Source organism: Neltuma alba, unplaced genomic scaffold (genome assembly GCF_004799145.2).
Source record: "Neltuma alba isolate B1F8T4 unplaced genomic scaffold, ASM479914v2 tig00000766_pilon, whole genome shotgun sequence".
Lineage (NCBI taxonomy): Eukaryota > Viridiplantae > Streptophyta > Magnoliopsida > Fabales > Fabaceae > Neltuma > Neltuma alba.
The window spans coordinates 197,196-224,818 of NW_021632181.1; the positions used below are offsets into that span (position 1 = coordinate 197,196).

Genomic DNA, 27,623 nt, shown 5'->3' on the forward strand with positions numbered 1-27,623 from the left:
AATTGTTACATTCATGACTAATCTAGAAATTGACAGCATTTATATTTTATAATTTTTTTCACATGTATTTTTTTTCCGTCAATATTTTGTCCCATATTATTTTCGATTTTTTCCCAGAATGATCATCTTGGTCTAGCTATTGAACTTCTAATTTGATTGACATTCAATGATTTTGTTAATTGTAGTCATTTAAAATTATGTCAAGTATAAAATTGTTAACATCGGTAAACTTTAATAATTTTATGCTATTAAAGTTTTACATTTATATTTTACCCAAAAGCAGTTTCAAATCTATATCCTTGGTCGCTTATATCAATGACTTTGTTTTGTTTTTAAATTTTGTATAATATTATAATTAAATAAAAGACCAAAGGTGTAAGTATATATTTTTTTAAAAAAAAGTTTATATAGACCAGACAATTGAATAGTTTAAAATTTAATTTCCTACTTAAATGAATCTATATTTAACAATTTCAATATTCAATGTGAATATGCAACAACCATATTGACATATCATTACAATTTGAAAGTAAATTGCTTTTAGTTTGTTGTTAGTGCTCACAGTACTTTGATGCTAACCACGTATTTTTCATCTTTTAAATTCTTTTAATATATAATTTGAACATAAAGGTTGAAGAAAACCACAAATGAATAGTTGTTTGTTTTAAAAGTATACAACTCATGATTACCTTTTATCACATTTTCTAGTTTTTTTTTTTTTTTAAAAAGTCATCTATAAATATGAGTTGTGTGTATTGAACAAACCCCACACTCCACTTCTCCATAAAGATTCACTATATAGAGCATTCACTTTGCCTGAACTTTTTTCATCGATATGGGAAGACACATCCTATTAAGATTTGTGTTGCTTTTCTTGTTGTTGTTGGGAATTGTCCAATTAGGTTTGTGTGAAAGATGCATTGAATCAGAGAAGCAAGCTCTTCTCAAGTTCAAAACATCTATTTATGATGATTCGTATAAAAACATTTCCTCCTGGAATCCCAAAACCAATTGTTGCCAATGGGATGGCATCACTTGTCACAATGTTACTGGTCATATTCTCAAACTTGATCTTAGTCATTATTCCCTACAAGCTACTAGTGTTGATCCATCTTTGTTGGAGTTGCATCATTTGATTTTTTTGGATTTGAGCACAAACAACTTCAATGCCATCTTGATTCCTGCCTTTATTGGTTCTATAGGGAGGCTGAGATATCTTTCTTTCTCTCAATCTAATTTCACAGGGAAGATTCCTACCAATCTTGGTAGAAACCTCACAGCATTGCAATTTCTTGATCTCAGCTGGAATGATTTACAGATCAGTGACATGAGTTGGATCTCTAAACTTCAGTCTTTGCAACACCTCAATCTAAGTGGAGTCTACCTTGGAGAAGCTCGTAACTTGTTCCAGGTACTTCACATGCTTCCTTCTTTGTCACAACTCCAATTACAAGGATGTGGACTTGGCAACTTGTCTGCTCCTCATCTCCCGTTCAATTTCACAAATAATACTGGAGTTCAGGTTTGAATCTGGCTCGGAATGAAATATGGTCAAATCTTTCATGTGTTTCAAAATTGGACTTTTGTTGAATTCCTGAACCTCAATTCCAACAACCTTAGTGCAATGCCATTATGGCTAGGAAAGTTTAAGAATCTGGTTTCTCTTGATCTTTCATATAATGCACTTTGTGGACCTATTCGTATGGCTTTATCGAACTTGACTTCCCTTGAATACCTTGACCTTTCCATAAACAATTTTAGTTCAATTCCATCTTGGTTGGGAGAGTTGAGGAGCCTTCGCCATCTAGATATCTCCATGAATCATGTCACAGCCACACTAGAAATTTCTCTCTCACAGATCTTAAAAAACATTTGTCATTTAAAAATATTAGATTTTCGCAACAGCAATCTTCAAGGATAGGCATTAGGTGACTTCGATTTATCTGGATGCATCAGATATGATATAGAGCAACTGTACTTGAGTAATAATGGACTCAATGGCCATTTGCCAACTTGGATAGGGCATCTTGAAAAGCTAATGTACCTTGATCTCTCAAATAATCATTTTTGTGGCAATATTCCTCACAGTTTTGGTCAGCTAGTAAATCTAATAAGCATTAATCTATCAAATAATTCTTTGAGTGGCCTCATTCCTCAAAATCTTGGTCAACTTGTAAATCTAACACACCTTGATCTTTTTACTAATTCTCTCAGTGGTAATATCCCTCAAAGTCTTGGTCAACTTTCAAATCTAAATGACCTTGATCTTTCAAGTAATTCTTTTATGGGCAACATTCCTCAAAGTCTTGGTCAACTTTCAAATCTATATTACCTTGATCTGTCTAATAACTCTTTTAGTGGCAATATCCCTCAAAGCTTTTGTCACCTTGTAAATCTAGGAAGCATTGATCTTTCTCATAACAATTTATCTGGTGACATTCCAAACTGTTGGAGAGATACAGGTGAATTGATGGAAATAAATTTTTCATCCAACAAATTATCTGGTGCCTTCCCTATCTCAATCGGCAAGCTGTCTTCATTGTTGTGGTTGCATTTGAACGATAACTATATTGAAGGGAAGCTTCCATTGAATTTGGAAAATTTGGTGGAATTGAGAATTTTAGATTTGGGTAAGAATAACATTTCTGGAAGTATACCACCATGGACTAGCAACACTTTTCCTGCACTGAAAATTCTGAGGTTGCGGGATAATATGTTGGATGGTAACATTTCTTTACATCTATGCCAACTCCAATCATTGCAGATTTTGGACCTTGTGAATAACAAGATAAGTGGCTCAATATCCCATTGCATTGGCAATCTTACAAGAATAACAATAAATAATGCGCATATATGGAATTCAACCCAATGGGAACATTACGTAGAAGATCAATGGCCTTATCAAGATGTGAAACAAGTTATGAAAGGAAGAGAGTTTGACATTATTAGAATCTTGCGGCTTGAGATCAACTTTGATTTGTCAAATAACAATTTGGTTGGATCAATTCCTCCTGAGTTATTCTCCCTTATCAAATTAATAGGCTTAAACCTTTCACACAATCATTTGACAGGAGAGATTCCGGAGAATATTGGGGATATGAAATCCCTTGAATCCTTTGATATCTCTTGCAACCAAATTTCTGGCATAATTCCAAAGAGCATGTCTAAGGTAACTACATTGAGCCATTTGAACATGTCATACAATAACCTTTCAGGGCCAATTCCCACTGAAAATCAATTCTTGACTTTGAATGATCCATCCATTTATGTCGGCAACCCTTATCTTTGTGGAATCCCACTACCAAACAAGTGTCAAGATGATGATCCTCATCAAGTTCCTGAAACTAGAGAACATGAAGATGAACATGATCCAGAAAAAGTGTGGTTTTATTTTGTTGTAGCAATTGGGTTTGCTGTTGGCTTTTGGGGTGCTATTGGGACTTTAGTGCTAAAGAAGAGTTGGAGATATGCTTGTTTTCGAAGAGTGGAAGATGTAGCAGATGAGTTATATGTGTACACTTCAATAAAAATCGCAAAGCTGAAGAGGCTGCTAACAACCCATGTCCATGGTTGATCTTTGTAGCTGCGTGTATCGTTGTTATCTCCCTTGTTATTGGTATTATGTAATGTTTCATCATGTGTGGAACAACAATGACAATAATATTAATAAAGGGTTGTTTTTATATACAGCACGCATCTTCAAATACATCCGGCCTATATATTGATTCATCGAAGCCCAAAAAATTACCTAGCTAGTACATATTGCTTTTGTTTGATTGTGCTTAGTTAAGAACTAACGGTTAATTAAAAATGCAAAAAAAAAAAAACTATACATGCTAAGAGTTGTTTTAAAATTTCAACAGTAAACCATGGATGTTTACAAGATAAATTAAATCCCAATTTATATTAAGAAAATTAGTTAAGTTAGTTAATTGTATTAAATGAATGCTTCTTCTTGTTTTTTTTTTTGGGAATCAGCAAGCTAAGCTTGCTGAGCGGATCAAAGCCGCAGCCTGTTGCACCCAACACAACTAACATGCCAGTACACCATAGTGGTGTTGGCCAAAAAGATGTTGTCATCTCTAAATTAGTCTTATTAATCATGAGCATTAAAATTACTTTTTTATAAAAATTTCTTAAATGTGCAACCACTGTAGAGATTATTTGGGACAAAATAGATAAACATTAGAGACAAAGTAGATTAATATCTTATATTTGGGATCAAATTTAATTTTTAACTAACTTTTATATTAAGAATCGGAGGTAGTATATTATATCATAGGACCTAAATCATTGAGATTCCGGCTTTGATTTATTTTCTATTTTTGTTAGTCTTTGTTTAACAGAACAACATATCCATGATCGGTTGATGTTCTCTCTTAATCTTTATTATACTCACTTTCCATTTTTTTTAATCGTTATTATGGTCATGTGCAGTTTTTTGATCAACATGTCTACGTCATAAAATATGAGAAATAATATTTTACCTATTAGTTTTAATTTATAAGTTACTTCAATAAACGATAATATGTAAAAATAAGTTGTTTGGATTATGATTGAATAAGTAAATTTACTTTGTAAAATTACTAAAACGGATATAACTTTTATTAATAATGAAAAAAATGAAAGATTACGTCAAAATGATTATTTGTTTCCTCCTCTTTCCCTCTTCCCGTTCATCCCTCTTCCTCATCATCTTCTCCTCCTTTCATATCCGACATGGCTCTTTCTGCTTCTGCTGCTCCTTCCTCTTCTTCTCTGCTCGTCCTGTGTCAAAATTAGTATTGCTCATTCTCAATATCACCAGCAGTATACCCGAGGGGTTTGCCTTACTCTTCTTAGCCAAGAACAACATGTATAAGTGTTTTGGTTATTGTTTTGGGTTCTTCTCTTTTCTCTTCCTCTTTTTTGTAATTTTAGATCTCATTTTCATTAAGACATCAAAATATTTATTTTGACAAAGAGATTTATGATTTCTTTTCAATATTTTTAAAAAATTTATAATCAGTAGAAACGATTTGCTATAACATATTCCTACACTTGTTGATACATTTGTATATATCTATTTTATTTGTCCAGGCTTCATAAATATGTGATTATTTCTATAATGCATTCTACATAATGGTTAATTCCAGACCAAAGTGGATGTGCACTAATATCTCCTATCCTAAATATTACCTCCAGGTCTTATAATTAAAACAGGAGGTAGTATAAAATTAGTTTGTAATACAAATTACATTATAAATTAGATTTTATATTTAGTACAAAAAGTCTTAATAAATAAACAAACGAAATACAAAACCTCTCAAAGGCCTTAGTAATTATCAAAAACCTTTCATTCAAGCTACCAACATAGAAGTTAATGATTCAAATCTTCCCGATGAGTTAAAAATAATTCCTTTCAACACCAAAAATTAAAAACAAAAAAAACAAAAAACAAAACAAAAGAAGGAAAAACATACACCATCACAGTATAAAATGGCATATTTTCCATTTATATATATATATATATATCAAAATAGTCACCCAATTCAGCCCAATCCCTTGTGTAAAATATTAAAATGACTTTTTTTCCAATTGCGTAAAAAAAATTAAATATTTGATTATATGATGCATTTTTATAAGAGATAAACCCATTAAAGTCCTGTTAAAATACTAAAATTCAAAATCAAGTCTTCAATTTGAATAAATCTCAAATTAGGCCAAGAGCCTCTTGACCTAATTAGAGATTTATGAATATTGTTAAAAGACTAAACTGCTCCTATATAATTAAAATATGAGCTGATACTCTATATTTCTCTCCCTCAGATTTTTTTTCCTACAATATGGAAATGATAAATTATAACACTATTCTCAATCTAACTCTTAAAATATTTGAATGTTCTATTAAGAAAATGTATGTATTTAATAAAAAAATTGAATGAGTGTTGGAGTCATTATTAATGTAAATCAAGAATTGCGCTGAATTTCCTGTCATATACTAAAGATTTACTATTTTCAAATTTTAGAAAAATTCAGCAAAAAAGGTTTCAGGAAAAGAATTTGTGAGGAAAAAATATATAAAGATAACAACTCATTATAATCATAAAATGATCATGTAGACTTTTAACAACATTTATAAATCCCTAATTAGACCTCTTAGCATAATTAGGAATTTGTTCAAAGTATACCTAATTTTGAGTTTTAACATTCATCTAGTCCTCAATATAAGATCTATTTAACTAATTTGATTAGATTAAGCAAGTTAGATAAGTTTGTTACTTATAAAAAATATGACATGTTTTTCTTAAAACACCATAATCATCTTCCTTAACATCCTCTCTCCTTCTTATACTTGATTATGGTTGAGAGAGTATCCATAAAAATAATTTTAAAAAAATTAATAAATATGAGAAATAAGTCTTATATTTAGAACCAAAATCAACTTAATAATTAAGTCCTGTATTAAAGACCTGAGAAGTACTCCAGTTGAATTTAAATGGGATTCTCCCTATTCATAAATACTATATATTTATTGATAAAAACCCTAATAGAAGATTATGATAACTACGTTTTTTTCTTTCCCAAACAAATATCCATTGATTACTTGCAACTTATCTACATAAAATAAATAGTAGCAACAATGATGACATCCCACCAACAACTTAAACACGTTATTAAAATTAAAAATTACAGTAGAGAGAAATAACACCATATATATACAGGATTCACAGGAAGGTGAATATTTATATGATCCATGGTCGAAAATGAGAGCTCCCAAACCACATTGGATTAGCATGGGCATGTTATAATAATAAACAAAGAAATAAATATATAATAAAACAAATGAACAAATAAAGGGACTCAGTTCTTTCAACCTAACCCTAAATAAGCTTAATAATTGAGACAAATAAGTAATATTTGTGTGATGCTACAGTCACCCAGTATTCATCTCCTTAGATGCCCTTCTTTCATCTTAACACTCATTCAAACTATAAAAAACTTCCTTCTCCAACTCAATATTCACAAAAAAAAGAAAAAAAGAGAAAGAAAGAAACAGAAGGTAAATTCTTTTTTCCTTTTTTTAATTATTAAAATATGTTAGAACAATATATGTTTGTTCATTGAATCAGGGAAATCCCATATGACACCTAGCAGCAAAACTAGGGATTCAGAAGTCAAGGGATGGATCTCCCAAGTAGCCTCAATGTACCCATAGAAGCCCATAAAAAAGCACATAAAGCAATAAGAACCGGCAAGAACCAGAAGATTCCCCTTCCTTTACCTGCTCTCTTCACAATCGCAGTTTCATTAGCGGCCGTGGCGGCAGCTGTGCTCGCCTGCTTCATATTATCTCTCACCCTACTAAAGCTAGACACCCGCTCAAGAGCCTGACTTGCATTTTCGGCCGCTGATGCAGGAGTGGTAGGTATTAACTCAAGGAAGGCCCAGAGAGCAGAAGACAATATACTTGTAGGAGCTTGTCTCACACTGCTACTTTGATTATGATTACCTTCGGCAGGCAAGGTGGCAGATTCATAACCCACACCTATACATATGACCAGAAACTAGCAGATATTAGAAATTGTCTGTGTTCTTTCATTTTTTGTATTTTCTCTTTTTATTCTTTTCTTACAAGAGCCACTTGAAACAAGCTCAAGTCACATTAATATTAGCATAGAAAGCTCTCGAAGATGCCCCAACACTAATAATCAGGGAAGATTTCTTCCATGCATTTGCAGGCTATCAACCAATGGAAGTCAACTTCGAAGAGTTCAGCACAAATGAGATGCGAAGCTTGCATCTCCATTGAGAACAAAGATGGTACAATCATTATTTGGAAGTTGAGCAAAACCACCAACACAGTGTGTCATGCCAATGAATGTACCTGAGGTTGATGAACAGAAAGAAACATTATTTGCAAGTTTTGCTGGACTCATCATATGCCTTTCATGACGCATCCAGAGTTCATCACTTTGATCTGCATTGTCTCCGAAGGGCTGAGACTGATAATGCTGATTCACAACATTACTCTCAAAAGTATTCATATAAGGATGTAAAACAGTTTCCTTGTCAATATGCCCCATGTCACGAAGAAACATCCCTGCATCGTGGTACAAGTCAAGTGCACTTAATCCATCTTCAACCTCGAGTTGTCCAAAGGATTTTCTAGTTTTGGCAATTCTGTTTCAGGATCAATGAGATCATTCATTTCCAAGAAGTCATCCTCATGAAAGAGAGGCTCCTCTACTTGAACGCTGGCAGCAGAAGTGACTTCAGGTGCTTCAGAAACATGCGCGTGAGAGGCAGTTGATTGGGTAGGGTCATAGTAGTGACCGTTTGAATGAAACAGATGGATTGGCTCCGCAAATGCTGCCTCATTAGAAATTTGATCCACCACCACACTCTGAGTTTCTTTATCAGCGACCTATAATGGATGATTATTAAAAACAGAGTTAATGAAAAGTAATGGCAAGAAATATCATGTAGCAACGTACAATGAGTAAATCATAAGAACCACAAGTCACTAAATAGTCATGCCAAAAATTTACATGCAGCAGTCACGTAATGATAAACTGTTGAGAGAGAAAAAATGACTTAGCCATGTAAAACGGACGAGCAAAACCAGAATTACTTGTTCTCCCAATCTCAGAAAACACCCTTTTCTTCCTGCCCAGAGTATATACAATGCCAAGGCTTCAACATATTTTTACCAAGCAGGGCAAATGTGTAGCCACTGAAACCGGCCTCATGATAGCTTGCAAAATCTAGCCCTCAAAGGAGCGTTTGTTAGCCTACATATAAAGTCATACGAAGATCACAGCAACGAAATTAAAATTGATGAATAAATTAAAAATCCATACTGATCAAGTTTAAACACAAAGTTTAATAAGTAAGCAATACGTTTTCACTAGTTCATAATGAAATAAAAAGAAAGATCAAGCGAAACAGACACTTGATGATACTTTACAATTCTAGACCAAGTTTAAAAAACACCTAATGAACGTAGCGTCTGGACCAAGTTACAGCCTAACATCATATATAATCAAGGCCTCAATTCCAAAAAGAATAGACGCAATAATACATACAACTCACGTGTTGGCCCACATCACCTTTCCTAGAGGTGCCCACGTTTGATATCCGACCATAAACAAGATTGCTTTTAATAAAAGAATACTTATGAGTAATAAAAAATGGTTAGTCCCAACCTATCAAACTAATGATGCTTCTTAAACTGTGATCTTTATTTATACAGATATTTGTTTTAAAATTCAATATTATTTTTTTAAAAAGGGTTAGCCCATTCGAATCAAGACAAAATGGTACCCTTTTAGTCATATTTATAGGATAGAGAGAGAAAGGTTTTTTGTCTTATTTATAAATTACTTTATTAAATTTTTTAAGTGAATGTACTATTTTGTCATTCATTTATTATAGTATAAATAGTTATACATCTTTTTTAAAAGATGTGTATATCTTAAATAGAGGTAAAGTAAAAAAGTTATTATATTTTAATAAATAGTTAAAGAATTTTAAGGTTTTTTTTTTTACTTGTGTGAAATATACTGAAAATACCTTATAAATATATCAGAAGAGTATTCTTCTCACACTTAATGTAAGATCTAATTAAATGATTTGAGTAAATTAAGGATGTTAGTTAAACTAGTTAATATGATGTGTTATTTCTAAAACATCCTAAGCATCTTCTTCAATTTTCTCCCTCCCTTTTCTACTTGATTATTGTTGAAAAAAATATTAGTAGGATTAATTTGGAAAAAAAACTGATATAACATGTGAAATAATTCTTACATATAAGACCAAAATTAATTTTTTAATTAAGTCTTACATTAAGGACCGGAGGAAAATTTAGTAAATAAGAGTTTTACAAGTTACAGATAGGAAGAACACCAACGTGAAAATTAAAATGATCAAGAAAATGAGACAAAGAAATGGTTTTAACACCTGTGAAAAAGAAATCATGAAGCAAAGCTAATATCTATAGCCAAGTGATAGTCAACAAATAAGAGAATTGTGCAGAACTGTGTATGAAGTTTTTTTTCGCTAAGTGCAAGAATATTCCTTATTGAGGCAATTTTCTTTTAGGAGCTATCGAATATTAAATATGAACACTATTCTCAGCCATATATCCTAGAGAAGCTTTTCTTGAACAATAGATAGTCGGAGGCGGGTTAGAGTTATCTAGTGTGAGATCAAATTCAGTGAGGGTCAGCCCGTCAACGGATAGCCCAATATAAAACACCCAGCAATACCCAATGACAATAAGAGACCTTTCTCTTCTTTTTTTTTTGGCTTTCTGTAATTGGCAGGCTCAATACTTGCAAGACATATAAGGCCCCGAATCGTACCACTATGAAGCTTGAAAAGAATAGTTCAAAAATATGTCTAAGGATACTGAAAGAATGAATTTGATGAATTCATTATCAATTTAGTTAATATTCATTAAAATAAATTCGATGACTAAACTATAATCACAATCACGTAAAAATTCATTTAAAAAAACAAAGCAAGTGGATTTAATTAATATTCATCGAATTCATTAATTTCTTTTAATCAAGTACATCAACTTTGTCATCAATTATCAGTTCTACCTTGTCAGAGAGATTGCTTGTATATAAAATGAAAAGTAAAATAAAAATTAATTCTTAAAAAAATAGTATTTTTGAAGGAAAAAAAAAAGAGGAAAAAAACAGTCTTCGTTTCAACAATTTAAAATAGTGATAGAAAGTACTAAAGAATGGATATAATACAACTTAAATTTTTTGTATCTTATATCAATACTGATATTAACTACTGCACAATTGATGTCTTTAACTCATATTTGTTGAATTCTTTAGTCAATTAATATATGAAAAAATATTGATGCAAACAATATGTCAAATTTTTGAAGTCAGTCCACAGTTACCTTTTCTTTTCGTCTTTGATGCGTTGCGAAATGCGAATAATTTCAACAAGTTATATGTAATATCGTAAGAAGCAGGATATGCAGTGTGGGGGCATATTTGGAAAACTTTACCTAAACTACTAAATGCTTTGGCCTTTGTTTAATATGTCTCAATAGTAGTTTTTAAATCTTGTATGATATTTTTTTTTTTTTTTGGACTCAAATCTTGTATGATATTGATTTCAATTTCTTATGAAACCGGCCCGCTTATTATATAGGAAAAATTGTAAATAAAGACTCTAAAAAATAAAAAGAAAATTATGATTTGGGTTTTTGAATTCAAAAAATTGCTATCAGGACCGAGTCTTTGGTATAAATGAGCAAATATTGTGTAGAAGATCAAATTACCCTGCTGTTTGAACTTTCATTTTCAATTGTAGATTTCTTATTTAGACTATGTAATTTGTAATTTCTAATATTGTACTCGTTATTTAGTAGTACAGACTTTTTAATATATAACTTATAATTTTTAATGCATAACTTATAGTTAACTTTTTATTTTCAACATGAGGGTAATTTAGTTTTTTACATTTGCTAATTCATATTTAATACCTGATCCTAGCAGCAATTTTTTAAATTCAAGAACCTAAATTGAAATTTTTTATTTTTTTAGGTTCGTTATTTACAATATTCCCTATCATGTAGTGAATTCATTTTAACTTCCTCCTTAAATTTTTGTCTTCATTTAATTTCTATAGGGAAACTTAATTTATTTGATAATTGGTATTGTCTTGAGCTTTTCAAATTACAATGCATAGGAGTATAGTTAGAATTTTTGACATGCTAGTGTCCTAAAATTTTTTAAAAGACATATAAAGGGAACTTACACAAAGAAATGGATGGAAATATGAGAGAGAAATTTGTGTAACATATATTTTAATTTTAGGAAAGGCTTATGAACGTTTTCAAAATATATGGGAGGTTTTTGTAATTGAAGTAAAATAAAAAGGTAGTGAGTGTATTTTACTCAACTAATTTTGAATGACTACAATTAACAAAATCTTTGAATGTTAATCAAATTTGAAGTTAAATAGCTAAACTAGGATGATCATTCTGCAAAAAGAAAATCGAAGATAATATGTGACAAAATATTGTTGGCCAAAAAAAAAACATGTGAAAAATTTATAAGTCCCTCAATTTTGGCCAACAAAATTATAAGTCCCTCATTTGTGAACTGTTTCTAATTTTTCCCAAAAAAATGTTGGAATTAAGTAAAAAGGAAAAACTAAGAATATTTGAATCATTATAAACTGCTCAAAAATAATTTAAATATAGAAATTAAAATATTATGGATCATGAATGAAACTTGATTTAATGTGTTATTAAACTGTTTTATTGTCATGAAACTAAAATTATATATTCTATAAGAATCATCGCTCTCCAAGAAGTTTCTTTGGCTCTATATTCTGTAACAGAAAACCATTGATTGACTTGGGAGTTGGTATAACCATTATTTTTGTGGTTATTAATTAATGTTGCTTTAGAATTTTAGTGTTTCGTAAGTGTATATAAAAGATAGGAAAAAAAAAAAAGACAAAGAAAAATGTCAAAAGTAGAACAAGAATAATTGACGAAGAAAATCACTCGTTAATATTTTATGATATTTATATGACCAATAATTCAGTTTTCACTTTACAATTTGTTAAAGATTTTGCCTGCTTTTACATTGTTTAATTATATGTGCCAATTCTTGTCAATGCTTTTTCCGTTATAATTGAGAGAATAACAATATAATCATATCAACTTCAGTCTTGAAATTTTAAAAAGGTATATAAATGAAATTAATTTTTTTCTTTAAGACATTCCACACGTTATATAAGAAAATAAGGCATAATTGACATAGACAGCGACACATTAAATATTTTATAAATATTCATTGTCCGTTTGGCTTTCACTTTATTTGTTAAAAGACTTTTGTTTTCATTAGATGTACCACACGGCTTAATTTCTTTCTCTTTTTTTTCCAACCAAACATGAAATGTCCTTCGTAGTAAAAAGTTACAAATACCTAACAATCCTAGTCTTGCAGAATTAAAATTAAAAAAACAAGATTTAGAAATAACATCATTATTAAAGGAAGAGAAATTATGAGTGATGGCAACTATTTCTTGCTAAGTGATGTTGAGAAGAGAGAAAGTATAAGTAAGAATATGGAGAAATCTCTTTTTAACATAGTAAACTTGCACAAAGGGCTTACCTATAGCAAGTTTCAAATTGGAGTTATAGGTCCATAAAAAAAAATAAAAAAAAGCCCGCAAGTATTTGCAACGAAAAGCAAAGCATATAGCAGCTTGGTTTCACCATCAAAATTCCTTGAGAGGCATTCCCTCATAACAAATAATATTGGGGCAATAGTGTTTTCTCAATTTTTTGTATTTATAGAGTAACGCATTCCAATCATCTTGGTTCAGTCTTAAGCGAGAATATTCACTCAAAAAGTTCTGCTTAGACGAGCAAAAGGAGTTAAAGTTATCAAAAATCATAATCTGAAAAAAAAAAATTATATTCTGTATTTCCCAAATCACAATAAGAGGATAATCTATTCTTTCTTTATGATGCAATTTGTTTCTTTTCGTCCAGATGGTATTAAATACTACCAAAAAATAGACTTTTGATAATAAATTTCAGCATTGATTAAAAAAAATATGCTCCTGAAAATCAACTTTCACTGGCGACTCTAAAAAGTCAATTTAAATAGTTATTTTTAGTCTATTAGAATTCACCAAAATACCAGTTATGTCACAATACTACTAATTATCTAAGAAAACTTAGCACAAGCATTCTTGACTTACCAAAATCATTAATATATATCGTCAAATATATCTAGTAATAAAGAGAATATATTAGCCAAAAATAAAAATACAAAATAACATTATTTTGCTTTATCAAAAATTAGCACAAAAAAAAAAAGTTTCTATGGAAGACTAAGGCTGGTTGCTGGTTCAACTAGTTGAACTGGACGATTTGATCCTTTCTAACAACCATGGAATTATTGAAGGTAGGGTATCTATGAGCATCAATATTTCAAAAAAGCATGAACATGCTTGAAAAGAGCAGAATAAAACTAATCACTGTGTCGGTGGTTATTAAACATGCAAATATATATATATATATATATATATATATATGTTGACCAAAATGATTTCACATGATATTAGAAGATTAAGTGGAATGTTTCATTTAAGTTTTTTTTTAATTCCTTGCCACAGAAAGCTTTAAAAAAGTGATTTTAAAAAAAATTTATTTATTTTTTAAAAACTTTTTATGGAAAGCACAAATTAAATTTTTTCTCATAAAAAGTACACTATTTCTTTCCATCTAAACATATAATTAAAAAAGATATAGTTTCAACTCGATTGCCATTCAATCCTTGAAACTGAGATTGCCGAAAATTTTGACATTTAATTGGTTAGTTTATACAAAAAATCTTTTAGGATGAATTGCATACGAATTGTAAAATAAAAGAACCAATTAATTAAATGTCTCAAATTTAATACACTGAGATACAATAATGAATTAAATATCTGGAATTGAGTTGGAATTCAGTGAATCCTAGAATGACTAAATAATTAATTTCGCCAAACTAAAATAGCCCAGTGCAAGAAAAAACAAACCCACTTAGAAAATTAAAAGAAAAAGATAAGAAAAGAATTCCACTATCTATAATTAAAGGAGGAAAAAAAGAAAAGCAAGAAGAAAACAGAGGAAGGGATGCAGCCAACCAACATGATATGCGGCATTTTCTTTTTCTCATGACTGTTATTTCCATCCACTGAACATTTATATACAAAATAATGGCTAAAATACATAGAACTTCTCTTTATTTTAGGTCAGTTGTGTATAACCTCCTTTTTCTTCAAAAAATTAAATTAAGAACCCTAATATTTAGTGTTTTGATTATTAATCCCTTATCATTAAAACTATGGTTAAAGTTAACGGTTTTTGCCATGTCAATCTTTTTATATTTTTTATTATATGTCATCTCATGTAAAAAATAATCCTTACAATTTAAACAAGCAATTTTAAATTTTTTAATGAAATATTTAATTACTTTAAAAAATATAAAAAGTTATTAAAATATTTATTTGATTGAGTCCTCTTTGTATAAAAAATTATAAATTACTTTAAATTACATGTCAAATGACAAGTGTTATTTTTTAAATGACATGATATAAAAAAAAATTGACATGGCAGAAACATTTAACGGCAGGGAGTTAATAATCAAAATACTAAATATTAGAGTCCTTAATTTAAATTTTTAAAGGTAAGGGAGGTTAAATTCAACTGACTCAAAGTTTAAGGGGCTTTTGTGGATTTTAGCCTACAACAATATATTGATTTATTGATTCAACCGTATAGCGCACACATATATATAATTGATATATATATATATATATATATATATAAAATACACTCCAAAGTCCATAGCAATCAATGTTTGTTTACTTTATTTGCTGCGATGCTTCCTATTAAGAAATATAATTGATATGTTCATTTTTTATTAATATGTCTAAAATGAATTTTAATTTATCAATTAATTTCGTTTTAAGTTTTAGTGTTTGGTAAGGGTATGATGGAAAGAATAAAAAAAAAAAATTTTAGATATCAAAACAGAAACAATTTTTTTACTTACAAAAAGAACTGATATTGAAAGAAAGTATCCCATTAATATTTTATGGTACTTATCACCATGATTGAGTTTTCACTTTATTTGTTAGAGACTTTGTCTGCTTTATGATGTATAAATCAATCAGTAGTTGCAGAGTTAATAAGGTTTAAGATTTTTTTTTTTGAATTTCAGTTAAACATATTAAAAATGAATGAATATCTCCTTGTTGTCCGAGTTGTTTAAAATGTTAGGGTCAATCTTGAATAGTTTTGCACTTTATTTGGTAGGCTTCGCAAAATTCCTCAATTCCACACGGTTATCCCAAGTCAGTCAATGCTGTTGCATGTCATTTGATGGATAGTGATGACTTATATGTGTGCGCGTGCGTAAGATATTAAGAAAAATTGCAATTAGTTTCCACCTAAAGGAATTAAATGCAAAAAAGTTTTTTAAAATTATGAAATTATTCTAAAATCGATTTTTTTACAATAAATTTTATTTGTTTAATTACCAAATTACTTCTTTTTTTTTAAGTTTGCATTGACAATTGAAACAGTAGTGTTTAACAACTATCGCGGCTAGTTTGACAACTCATGTGTTACATTTTGTGACATGCTGAGAAAATGTGTTGTTTTAAATTGTGAATTTTACTTGCTCATTTACACTTAAACAATTGTATTTGGAACTATAAATTCTATTACGTTATTTGTAAATTGCCAAATTTTTATTATAAATTACTGAATTTCACTTGTAAACTGTCGAATTTCACTTATTCACTTATACTTAAACACTTATATTTGGAGTTGTGAATTCGATTATGTTATTTGTAAATTGTCAAAATTTTGTTGTAAATTGCTGAATTTCACTTGTAAATTGTCGAATGTTACTTGTTCACTTACACTTAGATACTTGTGTTTGCTTTGTTATATATATTTTTATTTGCATCATATGATTAAATGGTTTGTTTGACTTGGTGGTCACATTATTTTTGGTGTGCTAAGGGGTCATGGGTTCAAACCCTTAGCCACCTTATTCTAAAAAAAAAACACTTCAAGCCACACCAGAGCTACGGTAGCAACCACCAAAACTTCAACCTCCGGTGGCCAGAACTCCAGCAATAATGAATATTTATTTTTAACAAAAAATAAAAATGAGGGGTATTATTGTAATCTTATTCCTAATTTTAATTTCAATTTAGTATTTTAGTCCTGTAGTGATATTTCAGAATTTTTTGGAACTGTTTGAAATTAATTCCCATCTGCGGTTTTTAATCGAAATTTTTCCAAAAAATAACCAAGCTTCAACCTATAACCCAACTCATGGTCCACTCCTTTGTCCTTCAAACATCTCTTCTTCAACCCACAAAATCTCGTACAAACTCAAAATCAAACATTTCAAATTAATGATTCCATCTAAATAGCTTCACCACTGTGAAAGGCAACAAGAAAGGAGGAAGAGAACCAGTTCATAAATCCTCTCCTTCCTCAATACTCCATCCAATTCTCAGTCCTCTCCTGTCTGATTTCCCTCTTTCCATATTGCCAAATCGATCACCATTATGGCCGTGTTAAAATCAAAAGTATAAAAGCCTCAAATGATTCAACAGATTTCGACTGAAGTATAGAAAATTCCCCACTAAACTAATTGCAAGATCCTAAGAAGAAAACTTGTGTAAGAAACAGAATGCACTAGAAAAGGGGTGAAAAGAATCTATCACCAAAATAAAAGGAGTGAGAAAAAATCTGAAGGTTCGTACATAGTGGAGACAGAAGCAAGCCATTGAAAGAAAGAGGTGCCGAAGCTAAGACATCGAGCTTGATGGCATGATGGGCGGGCTTTGAAGTGGCGCTACTCAGATCTTGGAAACTGAAGTTGATCAATTGGAGAGCTTTGTCTTGGGATTAATCACTCCCCATGGTTAAGAAGTTCTTCATCTTACCTATTGCTTTCCTTTGCTAGATCAATCAGCAAGCAAGAAATGAATGTTATAATTAAATAATTTAGTACTCTTCCGATTCTTAATGTAAGATTTATTTAACTAATTTGATTAGATTAAGGAGATTAGGTACGTTGGTTAATTACATGAAATGTGACATGTTTTTTTCTAAAACACTATGATTATCTTTCTTAATATTCTCTTTTCTTCTACTACTTGATTATAGTTGAAGAGTATCCGGAGGGATAGTTTAAGAAAAATTGATAAATATGAAAAATACGTCTTATATTTAGGACTAAAATTAACTTAATAATTAGGTTCTATATTAAAAACCAGAAGAGTAACTTTTTTAATCTTTTTAAATTATTTAACAGGGTCTTATATTAAAAAAAAATTGTATGAGAAAGTCGAACCAGAAGAAATTACTACCACAAACGTGTTAAGTTTGGGCCTAATATTGGCTTTCTCAAACGGCCCAGTAGACATATTAAGTTTGGGCTCAAGTTGTTCTGAATTGATTTCAGGCCCGATGGGATGCAGGAGTGGAGGTTGTTTTGGGGCAAAGTCGGGAGTGGATTGTAAACACATGATATTGGCCCATGATTACGAGTCAAATAAATTTCTGCCTACCAAAATAGGCTGAGAACTGAACGCTGGATTTTTCATTCACTTTCTTCTCTTTTCTTCTTTCCTTTTCCTCATCCTCTTTTTGTAATTTTAGATCCCATTTTCATTAAGATGTCAAAACACTTATTTTTACAGGGAGATTTCTGATTTCTTTTTAATATTTTTAAAAAGTTATAATCGATAAAAATGATTTGCTACGATATATCCATATACTTCTCTTGATTACAGTTAGATATATTTATTTTATTTGTACAGGTTTCATAATTATGTAATTATTTATATAATCCATTCTACAAAATGGTTGCTTCCAAACCAAAGTGGATGTGCATTAATAATAATAATAATAATGAATAAACAAACGAAATAAGATTCATATCTTCCCAATATATTAAGAAGAATTCCTTTTCACACCAAAAAAAAAAGCACGAAAAAAAGACACCATCATTTTATAATATCTAAATAGTCACACAGTTCAGCCCAATCCCTTGTACAAAATATTAAAATGACTTTTTCCAATTGTGTAGAAATATTAAATTATTTGATTATATGATGCATATTCATGAATATATATACCATATATTTATTGATAAAAATCCTGATGGGAAAACTATGATAACTACTTTTTCCTTTCCCAAACAAATATCCACTGATTACTTGCAACTTATCTGCATAAAATAAAGAAGTAGCAACAATGACACTATCCTACCAACAACCGTAACACGCTACTAAAATTAAAAATTACTGCAGAGAGAAATAATACTACACACACACACACAGTTTCACAGGAAGGCGAATATTTATATGATCCATTGTCCAAAATGAGAGCTTTCAAACCGCATTGGATTAGCATAGGCGTGTTAAACTATTAAATAAACAAATAGATAGCATTTGTGTGATGCTGCAGTCACCCAGTATTCATCCACTTACAATTACAAGCCCTTCTTTCATTTTAACACTCATTCAGGGTATAAAAACCTTCCTTCTCAAGTTCAATATTCACAAAAAAAAAAAGCAGGTATATTCTTTTTTCTTCTTAAATTATTAAAATATGTTAGAACAATATACGTTTGTTCATTGAATCAGGAGAATCCCATATGACACATAGCAGCAAAACTAGGGATTCAGATGTCAATGGATGCATCTCCCAAGTAAGTCTCAATGTTCCCATAGAAACCCATAAAAAAGCACATAAATCTTGCTCTTATAGGCATCGCATGATTTAGTTTCTACATTCTTGGCGGATCATTGCTGTCATATATGTGCTTTGCGCCTCCTCTCGAGATACTTCTTTTTTTTTTTTTTTTTTAATACTTCAGTTTGTTTTATGCCCATTATTTATTCTCAACATATTTGCTTTCAATCCCATCCTAATTGATTCCTACAGTTGCAGCTGGAGACTTCTCTTCCAAATAGAAAGTTATAGGTTTGATCTCATTTATAATCTCAGGTGTTAATATCAACTAATTTTTTTTATCGTATGTTAATATTGATTTTAACTATAGCATAATTAATGTATCTACCTCAAATTTTTTAAGTTCTTAAAGTCAATTAATATAAAATGATATTGATGTAAACAATATGTCAAATTCTAAAGTCAGTCAACAATTACTTTTTATTTTCGTCTTTGATGCACTGCAAATCCTTTCAATTCGTTAATGTACATATCAGAAGATGAGGAATCGATGGTGGAGGATCATACTCATTGTCCAAGAAAGAAATGTTTTCCATCGAAAACTTCTAATTGACAGCATTATTAGATATATGACTTCAATAACTTTGCTGGTTCCACACGTCATGTAACATTATCAAGAATCACGCGCTTACGTGTATACACGTGATAATATGAACAAATTTGTAATTACAGTTTATATTATTTTACATTTAAAATATATTTTTTAGTTAATTCATCTATTTTTTGTTATCATTCATCTAATAGAAGAAAGTAATGCTTTCATCATATTCATCGAAGGTTAAACTCCCAACCACACACTTGAAAAAAAAACTGAGAAGATGTTTAATTTTATTGGGTTGTAAGTTGAATAAAACAATTATGGTGTTAATTTAATATAATAAAAATATATTTTTCTTATTCTATTTATAAGTCACTTCCAACATGTTTCATATAATTGAAAAATAATCTTAAACTTTACTAACTGTCTTTTAAATTCAACTATTTTTATGAAAAATTTTCTCTCTCTATCTTATAAATAGGATTAGAAGAGTATACTTGTATTTTTATGTCACTGCCATTATTCGGTTGTCATATACTACCTACATTCCTTAATATATAAAAGCTAGTTGAAAAGTCGTTTTGTCCTAAATGTAAGACTCTAACTTACTTTGTCTCCAATATTTATCCATTTCTCCTCAAGCAATCTCTATAGTAACTATACATGTTAAGAGTTTTTATTAAGGGTAGCTCTTATATTGACAAGAACATTTTAAGAAAAAAAATAATAATTTATTATAATTAACTAACTTAATTAATTTTCTTAATTTTCATAAATTACTTAAATAGTTATTATAGTAAGGATTAGGGGTAGTATTAGGTATATAACAGGCCAAGGAGCCTAGCTACTTAGATGAAATTTGAATAACGTTTAAAGATTTACTAGTTGTAATAATTATTTATTAGCTCTTTAATCCTTTATTTGTGTGGTAGCTGGGATTACAATTAATTCACTATTATAATTATACCCTCATAAAACTCTTTTTATTATTCATTGCCCCCTTCTCTTTCATCCAGCATCTACAAAATGATGAAAAGTGTGAGTGAAAAATATCAAGAAATCTTAAACTCATCTTAGAAATTTGAAGTTCAGAGCATCCCTTAATCGCAAAATCTGAAATGCATGGTTGGATTCATTTTAAAAGCTGTATAAATTAGATTACTGTTTTGTGGTTCTATATTTTAAATGTCTTAGCTATCAATATTACTATAATAAGCAAGCAATTACTGTCCCGTATTGCTTTGGGTTTGGGAGATCATAATTAAATAATTACTAGTCTGTTGTAGTTGATATGTAAAGTCCTGTAGCCGTACAAATTTTAAACTAACTGAAAAAGGATTTGTATTTTGAAAGTGGAACAAACTTAACTGCTTAGTATATTTTCATTACTAATTTTCTGAAAAAAAAAAGATATGCATATATAATCTATATGGGATATGGCTTAAAAATTATAACTTATCCAAGAAAATTGTTGTCCATTAGAATTATTGTCTATGAAGGGTATGAGCATGTACAATTAATAATCAAGCACGTAGACTTAATGTCCATAGACTAATGCTCACTATTCATCAGAAGTCTCCGAACCACAAGACCTATAATTGACGTGTTTGGCACACTAGAGGAACAGTTAAATAAATGTATATAACGCTTTACAACTTATTTAAGTCTTTTGATTGGATTGATTATTTCAAAGACTTCACACCTTTCCACACTATACTCAATTTATAATACTATATTCGGTTTTTAACGCAAGATCTGTTTTGTAGTTCAAATCAATTGGTTTTCATATAGGAGCAACAATTTTTATACTTTTATCAACGGGAGTTGGGTCTAGGGAATGGGCTAGTCTCCATAAGATAATGAACCAATATTTGAATCCCAATTGAGATAAATGCTGTCATTTACTGCGTGACAGTACTTTGAACATGATTGTCTCTGATAAGAAGATACCTATGCCCAGAAAAAAAGACTTTCATACTTTTAAATTTATATATTAAAATCAGAATAATAGTATTATACCTAATTAATTGATTGATTGATTAATATATAAAAGTAAAATCATTAGTTATACAACATATCAAATCCTAAAGTTAGTCCACATTAACTTGTTTTTATTTTTGATGTGTTGCCGATACTTTCAACACCGTATATGCTCTGGTAAGAAAAAAAAAAAAACGTTATATGCAGTACTGTCAAAGTAGTAGAACATGAAGTGTGGGAAGTATTTTCGTTACATGACTTGGAAAACTCTACACAAGCAAGTCAATGTGAGCGTGATGTGGTTTTCTTAATCCTTGTGCTGAAAAAGTGGCCAGTTTCTCATGCATGAATAGAAAATAATATAGTTCTTTTTCTGGTCAAAAATAGAAAAATAATATAGTTGAGTGGATTTTTTTAAACTTTAATTTTTTTCTTAAAAAATTATTTGCACACCAGACATTTAAACATATTGAGATCATCCTTATTATTTTCATTCATAAAAAATGCTCAAATTGTTGTATATATTCCTTTATTATACAGTTTTTTTTTTGGGGGGGGGAGGGGAGGGGCTTTAACTTCTATCCAATTGTATATGTTTTTAATATAAAAAATTGAGACATCGCATTCTCCATATAATTTTAGTTTCATGACAATAAAACAAGTAAATGACACATTAATTTTAGTTTCTTTTAAACAATGTAAGATAAAAAAAAAGAAAGAAAACATATCATATCAACTAGCTAGCATAAAAACAACACAATAACCAAACCAACCACGCATCAAACCCAGTTCAATAGAGGGAAAGGGCAAAAAGGAGCAAAAGAGAATAAGCTGAGAACTAATAACATAAAGAGAATAAAGTAAAAAAATAAGCAGAGAAGTCAGCAATAGAGAACAGAGGAGTGAACACGAACTTATCCTGGGACAAAAAAAGCGAAGCTCCATTAGTGAAACCACTTCATTGATGGTATAAGTAGTTTACACAGTGACGAATGGAGCTGGGGTGAGCCAAAAAGGTTGGGCTGGTTCTAGTTTTCAAGAAGGCGCACGGGAGAGAGCTTTTTTGAGTAAGATAATAAATACCAACGTTGAAGATGTAGTGCCTGGAGGATGCAAATAATGTTTTCAAAGGACTTTCGTGTCAATTTGTTGCTAACAACTGGCATTTATTTCTTTTTAAACTTTACATGATGAACTTAACTAAAAGAAGTGACATGTATTGTGTTTATTTATTTATAAAGTGAGACACATTAACATGATTGCCTTTCTTAAACAACTGGCACATATGATTATTATTCATTTAAAATAAGTTTCTCCTTTAGGTGAGGGGTATACTTAAATAACCGACACATATTTCCATTTTGTTTTAATTTTTTATATTATATATTATAGTATAATATATATTAATATAAGAGTCTACTGCCCCTTACCAAAATATATATATTAAAACTAAAAAAAAAAATTAAAAAATAAAAAAAAAGAGGGAAAAAAAGGAAAAAAAAAGTCCTAAATGCTTATTAGAACTCCTCCTTATCATCGTCGCCTTCACTGAATGAGGGAGAGGAAGTATCAGAGGCCATGTCATAGTCAACATCATTCTGTTGTAGAACGGGGTTGAACTTGTGATTGAAGTCATGGACGTAGGCGAGCCTATGCATTGCATATTCAATGAGTATGACCCACCTAATGTAGGTCGTCTAATGAGTTAGTGGGCGGGGCGGGGCTTCCATACCTCGCGGAGAAAGGGGAAGGGATGAAGGAGGTGAAGGAGGAGGGGCAAGAAGTTCCTGAGGGAGGCGGACAGCTTGACGCCTTTGTCGAACATCCATTTCCCCGGCTGCGTTTATCCCCGTTGCCTGTCCGCTGCTTGCATACAGCACCGTTTCCAGCAATTGATAATGACAAAAACATTCAAGTGAGAGCCGGAATAACTATTCATCCCTATCTGTGGGACCCACCCACCTCCAAAACATTTTTTTAAAAAATCAATTAAATACCTTTTTGGCGAAATTAAATAAGACAAATGCAGAAAAAGAGAAAATTTAGCTTTGAGGTTAAGGTGTCTATAGCATTTTGAAATATTTTTTCAGGCACATTTAACATTTTAAAATATTTTGTTATGTGTCTAACGTGTTGAAGTATTTTTTTTTTAATTGCATCTAGTACTCTAAATGCTAAATTATATTTTAGGGTGTTGTGTGTACCTGAAAAAATATTTCAGGATGTTAGATGTACTTTTAAATTATTTTAATGTGATGAATGTACCAAAAAAATATTTCAACATACTCTATGCAATTTAAGCTCAGCTTTTATTTTACATTAGTCTTTTAGTGCATTCACTACTAGAAAAAATAGATTTAACGATGCCAAACAATGGTAGTTAAGAAGGAAAATGCTGTGGAATAAAAAAAGCCGTGGTATTTTTGTAAATAAAATCTCTAACTCTTCACTTTCCACGGTAGTTATTAGGAAAACTATCGTAAAAAATATTTTTAATGGTGGTTATTTATTTAACGGCTGTTCAAAGTGTTTTCCACGGCGGTTTTTTTAAATAATTGCCATGGAAAGTTTTAAATTATACCGCCATAAGGTTTGATTTTTCATAGTTTCATATTAGTGCGCCGTGGTCCCCCTCTGTCCCACCACCACTGAATTGTCATTACTGGCCATTCTCTCCTCTTTCTCGCTATTTAAATTCCTCCATTTTACTTGTGGTTGCTTGCCATCGTCTGCCGCCATCTTTGCCGCCCATCTACTCGCATTTGAATCGTCTTCACCGAGTGAAGTATCCTCTTCTTTCTTTTTTTTCTTCTTGGTTTCTTGGATGTTTTGACCATAAAAATCTATTATATTTCAAATGGGTTGATTGGTTTTGCATTTTGGATATGTTGCATTGTTTATTTTGTGTTTTTTATATGCTCGAGGTGTTGATTGGTGACATTTGGTGTTAGAAAATCTCAGTTCCTTCGTCTATACAGCATTAGAAACATGTTTAAATGTTTAAAGTTGATTACTTTTGAAGTTTTTGATTTTTTAAAATAATTTTTTGATATTTATTTCAAATTTTTGGTTTTTTTGGTAATAAACTTGAGAATTTACTAATAAATAATCTGTTAAATGTTTTGTGAAATTTTTTTTGTTATGAACTTTGATTGATGGTAAAGTGTTGTTTAAAATTTCATAGTAAATGGATATCATTTGTGTTCCCGTTTTGGATTCAGAAGTTTTAGTTTTAAGAATTTTTATTCATTGAATTGGTTTGAGATTGAATTGTTACTTTTGTTTTATTTGTTATATTTCTTCAAACTTATCCTATCTTTGTTTATGACATTGTTGGTTTGGTTGATTACTTGATTTGTCTATTTTTTAAATGATTTGGGATTTGTCATTTTGTTATACAAAAAATTAGAATGGAGTACCTAAAAAGAATAATATTTTTACAAAAATTTATTTATTTAAGTATGTGTTTTAATTTAGTTTTACAAAAAAAACTACAGTTTATATACAAATCTATTTTTTTTTGCAACATTAAATTAGAAACAAGTGTTCCAAAAGAAATTATTTAATCTAATTTTTAAAAGTAATTACAACTGTGCTCATTGACTCTATAAAACAATGGATCGTAGTTGGATGCAAGCTAAGAGAATTAGCAAAAAATATAAGGAGGGGGTTGAAAGGTTTCTTGAATTTGCTCAAAGAAATGCTCCTAGTAAAAGAGATGAATTGTATTATTGTCCTTGTGTCAAATGCTTAAACAATAGTCGGCAGAGTATTCCTGAGATAAGAGAGCATCTTATCTGTGATGGGATGAATTTAAGGTATACAAATTGGGTGTGGCATGGAGAAATTACAAAGACTACACTATCTAGAAAGGAGAAAGTTGTGAATGAAGTCTTTGGTGATAGAATTTTGGATATGTTTTGTGACATACGGTCTGAGTCATTTACACAGTTCTTTGCTCTTATATGTGAAACCTTGTGTAGTGATGTAGAGATGCCTTTGTACCTAGGATGTAAAGATGATTACACAAAGTTGACAAGTGTGCTGAAATTGATGAATTTGAAGGCAGGAAATGGTTGGACCGATACTAGCTTGACAGAATTGCTTGAACTGTTAAGTGATATTCTTCCAAAAGAGAATTCACTTCCAAAACGAATGTATAAGGCAAAGAAAATTGTGTCCAATGGGTTTGGAATATGAGAAGATACATGCATGCCCTAATAACTGTATATTGTTCAGAAATAAGTATAAAGGGTTGAATAAGTGCCCTAAATGTGGGACTTCAAGATACAAAGTTAAGAAAGATGATAGTGATTATAATGAGACGACCAAAGGTCCTCCTTTGATGGTTCTGTGGTATCTTCCAATAATAGCACAAGTTAAGCATTTATTTGCTAATGTAATAGAAGCAAAGAACTTGAAATGGCATTCTGATGAGAAGATATGTTATGAAAAACTTCGCCGCCCAACAGATTCTTCTAAATGGAAAACAATAGATCAAAAATTTTCTCAATTTGGTAGTGAGCCAAGAAACCTTTGGCTAGGGCTTTGTACAGACGGAATTAATCCATATGATAATTTTAGTGACACATATAGTGCTTGGCCGATGCTCCTCGTAATTTGCAACTTGCCTCCTTGGTTATGTATGAAAAGAAGGTATATCATGCTGTCTTTGATGATCTCGGAGCCAAAACAATCAGGAAACGATATCGATGTATATTTGGCACTTTTGATTGGGGACCTAAAGAAATTATGGGAGGGAGGTGTTGATGTGTTCAATGCATATAAGCAAGAGACCTTCAATTTACGTGCCATGATTTTCACCACGATAGATGACTTTTCAGCATATGAAAATTTGTCAAGATACAGTGTTAAGGGGCATAAAACATGTTTGATATGTGAATAAGGCACTCACTACATACAATTTAAACATGAAAGAAAGACATTTTACCTCGGTCACAGTAGGTTTCTTAGTTGGCACCACCCTTACCGTAGGTTGAAGAAGGCATTTAACGACTCAAAAGGATATCAAATGACTCCAATACTATTAACTAGAGAAGAAGTTTATCAACAGGTGGAGGGAATTAATATAGTCTTCGGTAAAAAGAAGAAAACTGCTAGTGAGAGGAATATATGGAAAAAAAGATCTATCTTTTTTTATCTTCCATATTGGCAAAGTCGTGATGTGAGACATAGTCTAAATGTGATGTATGTAGAGAAGAATGTGTACAAAAGCCTTGTTATTACACTTTTACATTTTAGTAGAAAGACTAAGGATGGAATCAATGCACGATGGGACTTTGTCAAAATTGGAATAAGAAAACTCCTCTACCCACAAGAAAGAGAGGGTAAGAGGGTTTATTTACGTCCAGCTGTGCACACATTATCAAAGGAAGAGAAAATAAGTTTATGTGGTTTTGTCAATAGCATTAAGGTACCACAAGGCTATTCTTCTCATTTGAGCAAACTTGTTTCAACATAAGATTTGAAGATATCGGGGATGAAGTCTCATTATTGCCACATGTTGATGGAACAACTACTTCCGGTTGCTATTTGAGGTATTATGAAAAATGATATGAGAAGCACTATCACAAGACTTTGCATGTTTTTCAATGCTATTTGCAGCAAAGTCATTGATCTTGCTGAGTTATATGAATTAGAAAATGAAGACTATGTGATCCTCTCCCGATTGAAAATGCACTTTCCTCCATCAATTTTTAACATTATGGTCCACTTGATAGCTCACCTTGCATGAGAGATAAGACTTTATGGCCCTGTCTGTTTAAGGTGGATGTACCT

General features: G+C 30.7%; 1 pseudogene; it reads left to right on the forward strand.

Annotated features, from left to right (window-relative positions):
* Window positions 1-835: 835 nt before the first annotated feature.
* LOC114744988 (receptor-like protein EIX1) lies at window positions 836-3,627 on the forward strand (annotated as a pseudogene).
* The last annotated feature ends 23,996 nt before the right edge of the window (window positions 3,628-27,623 follow it).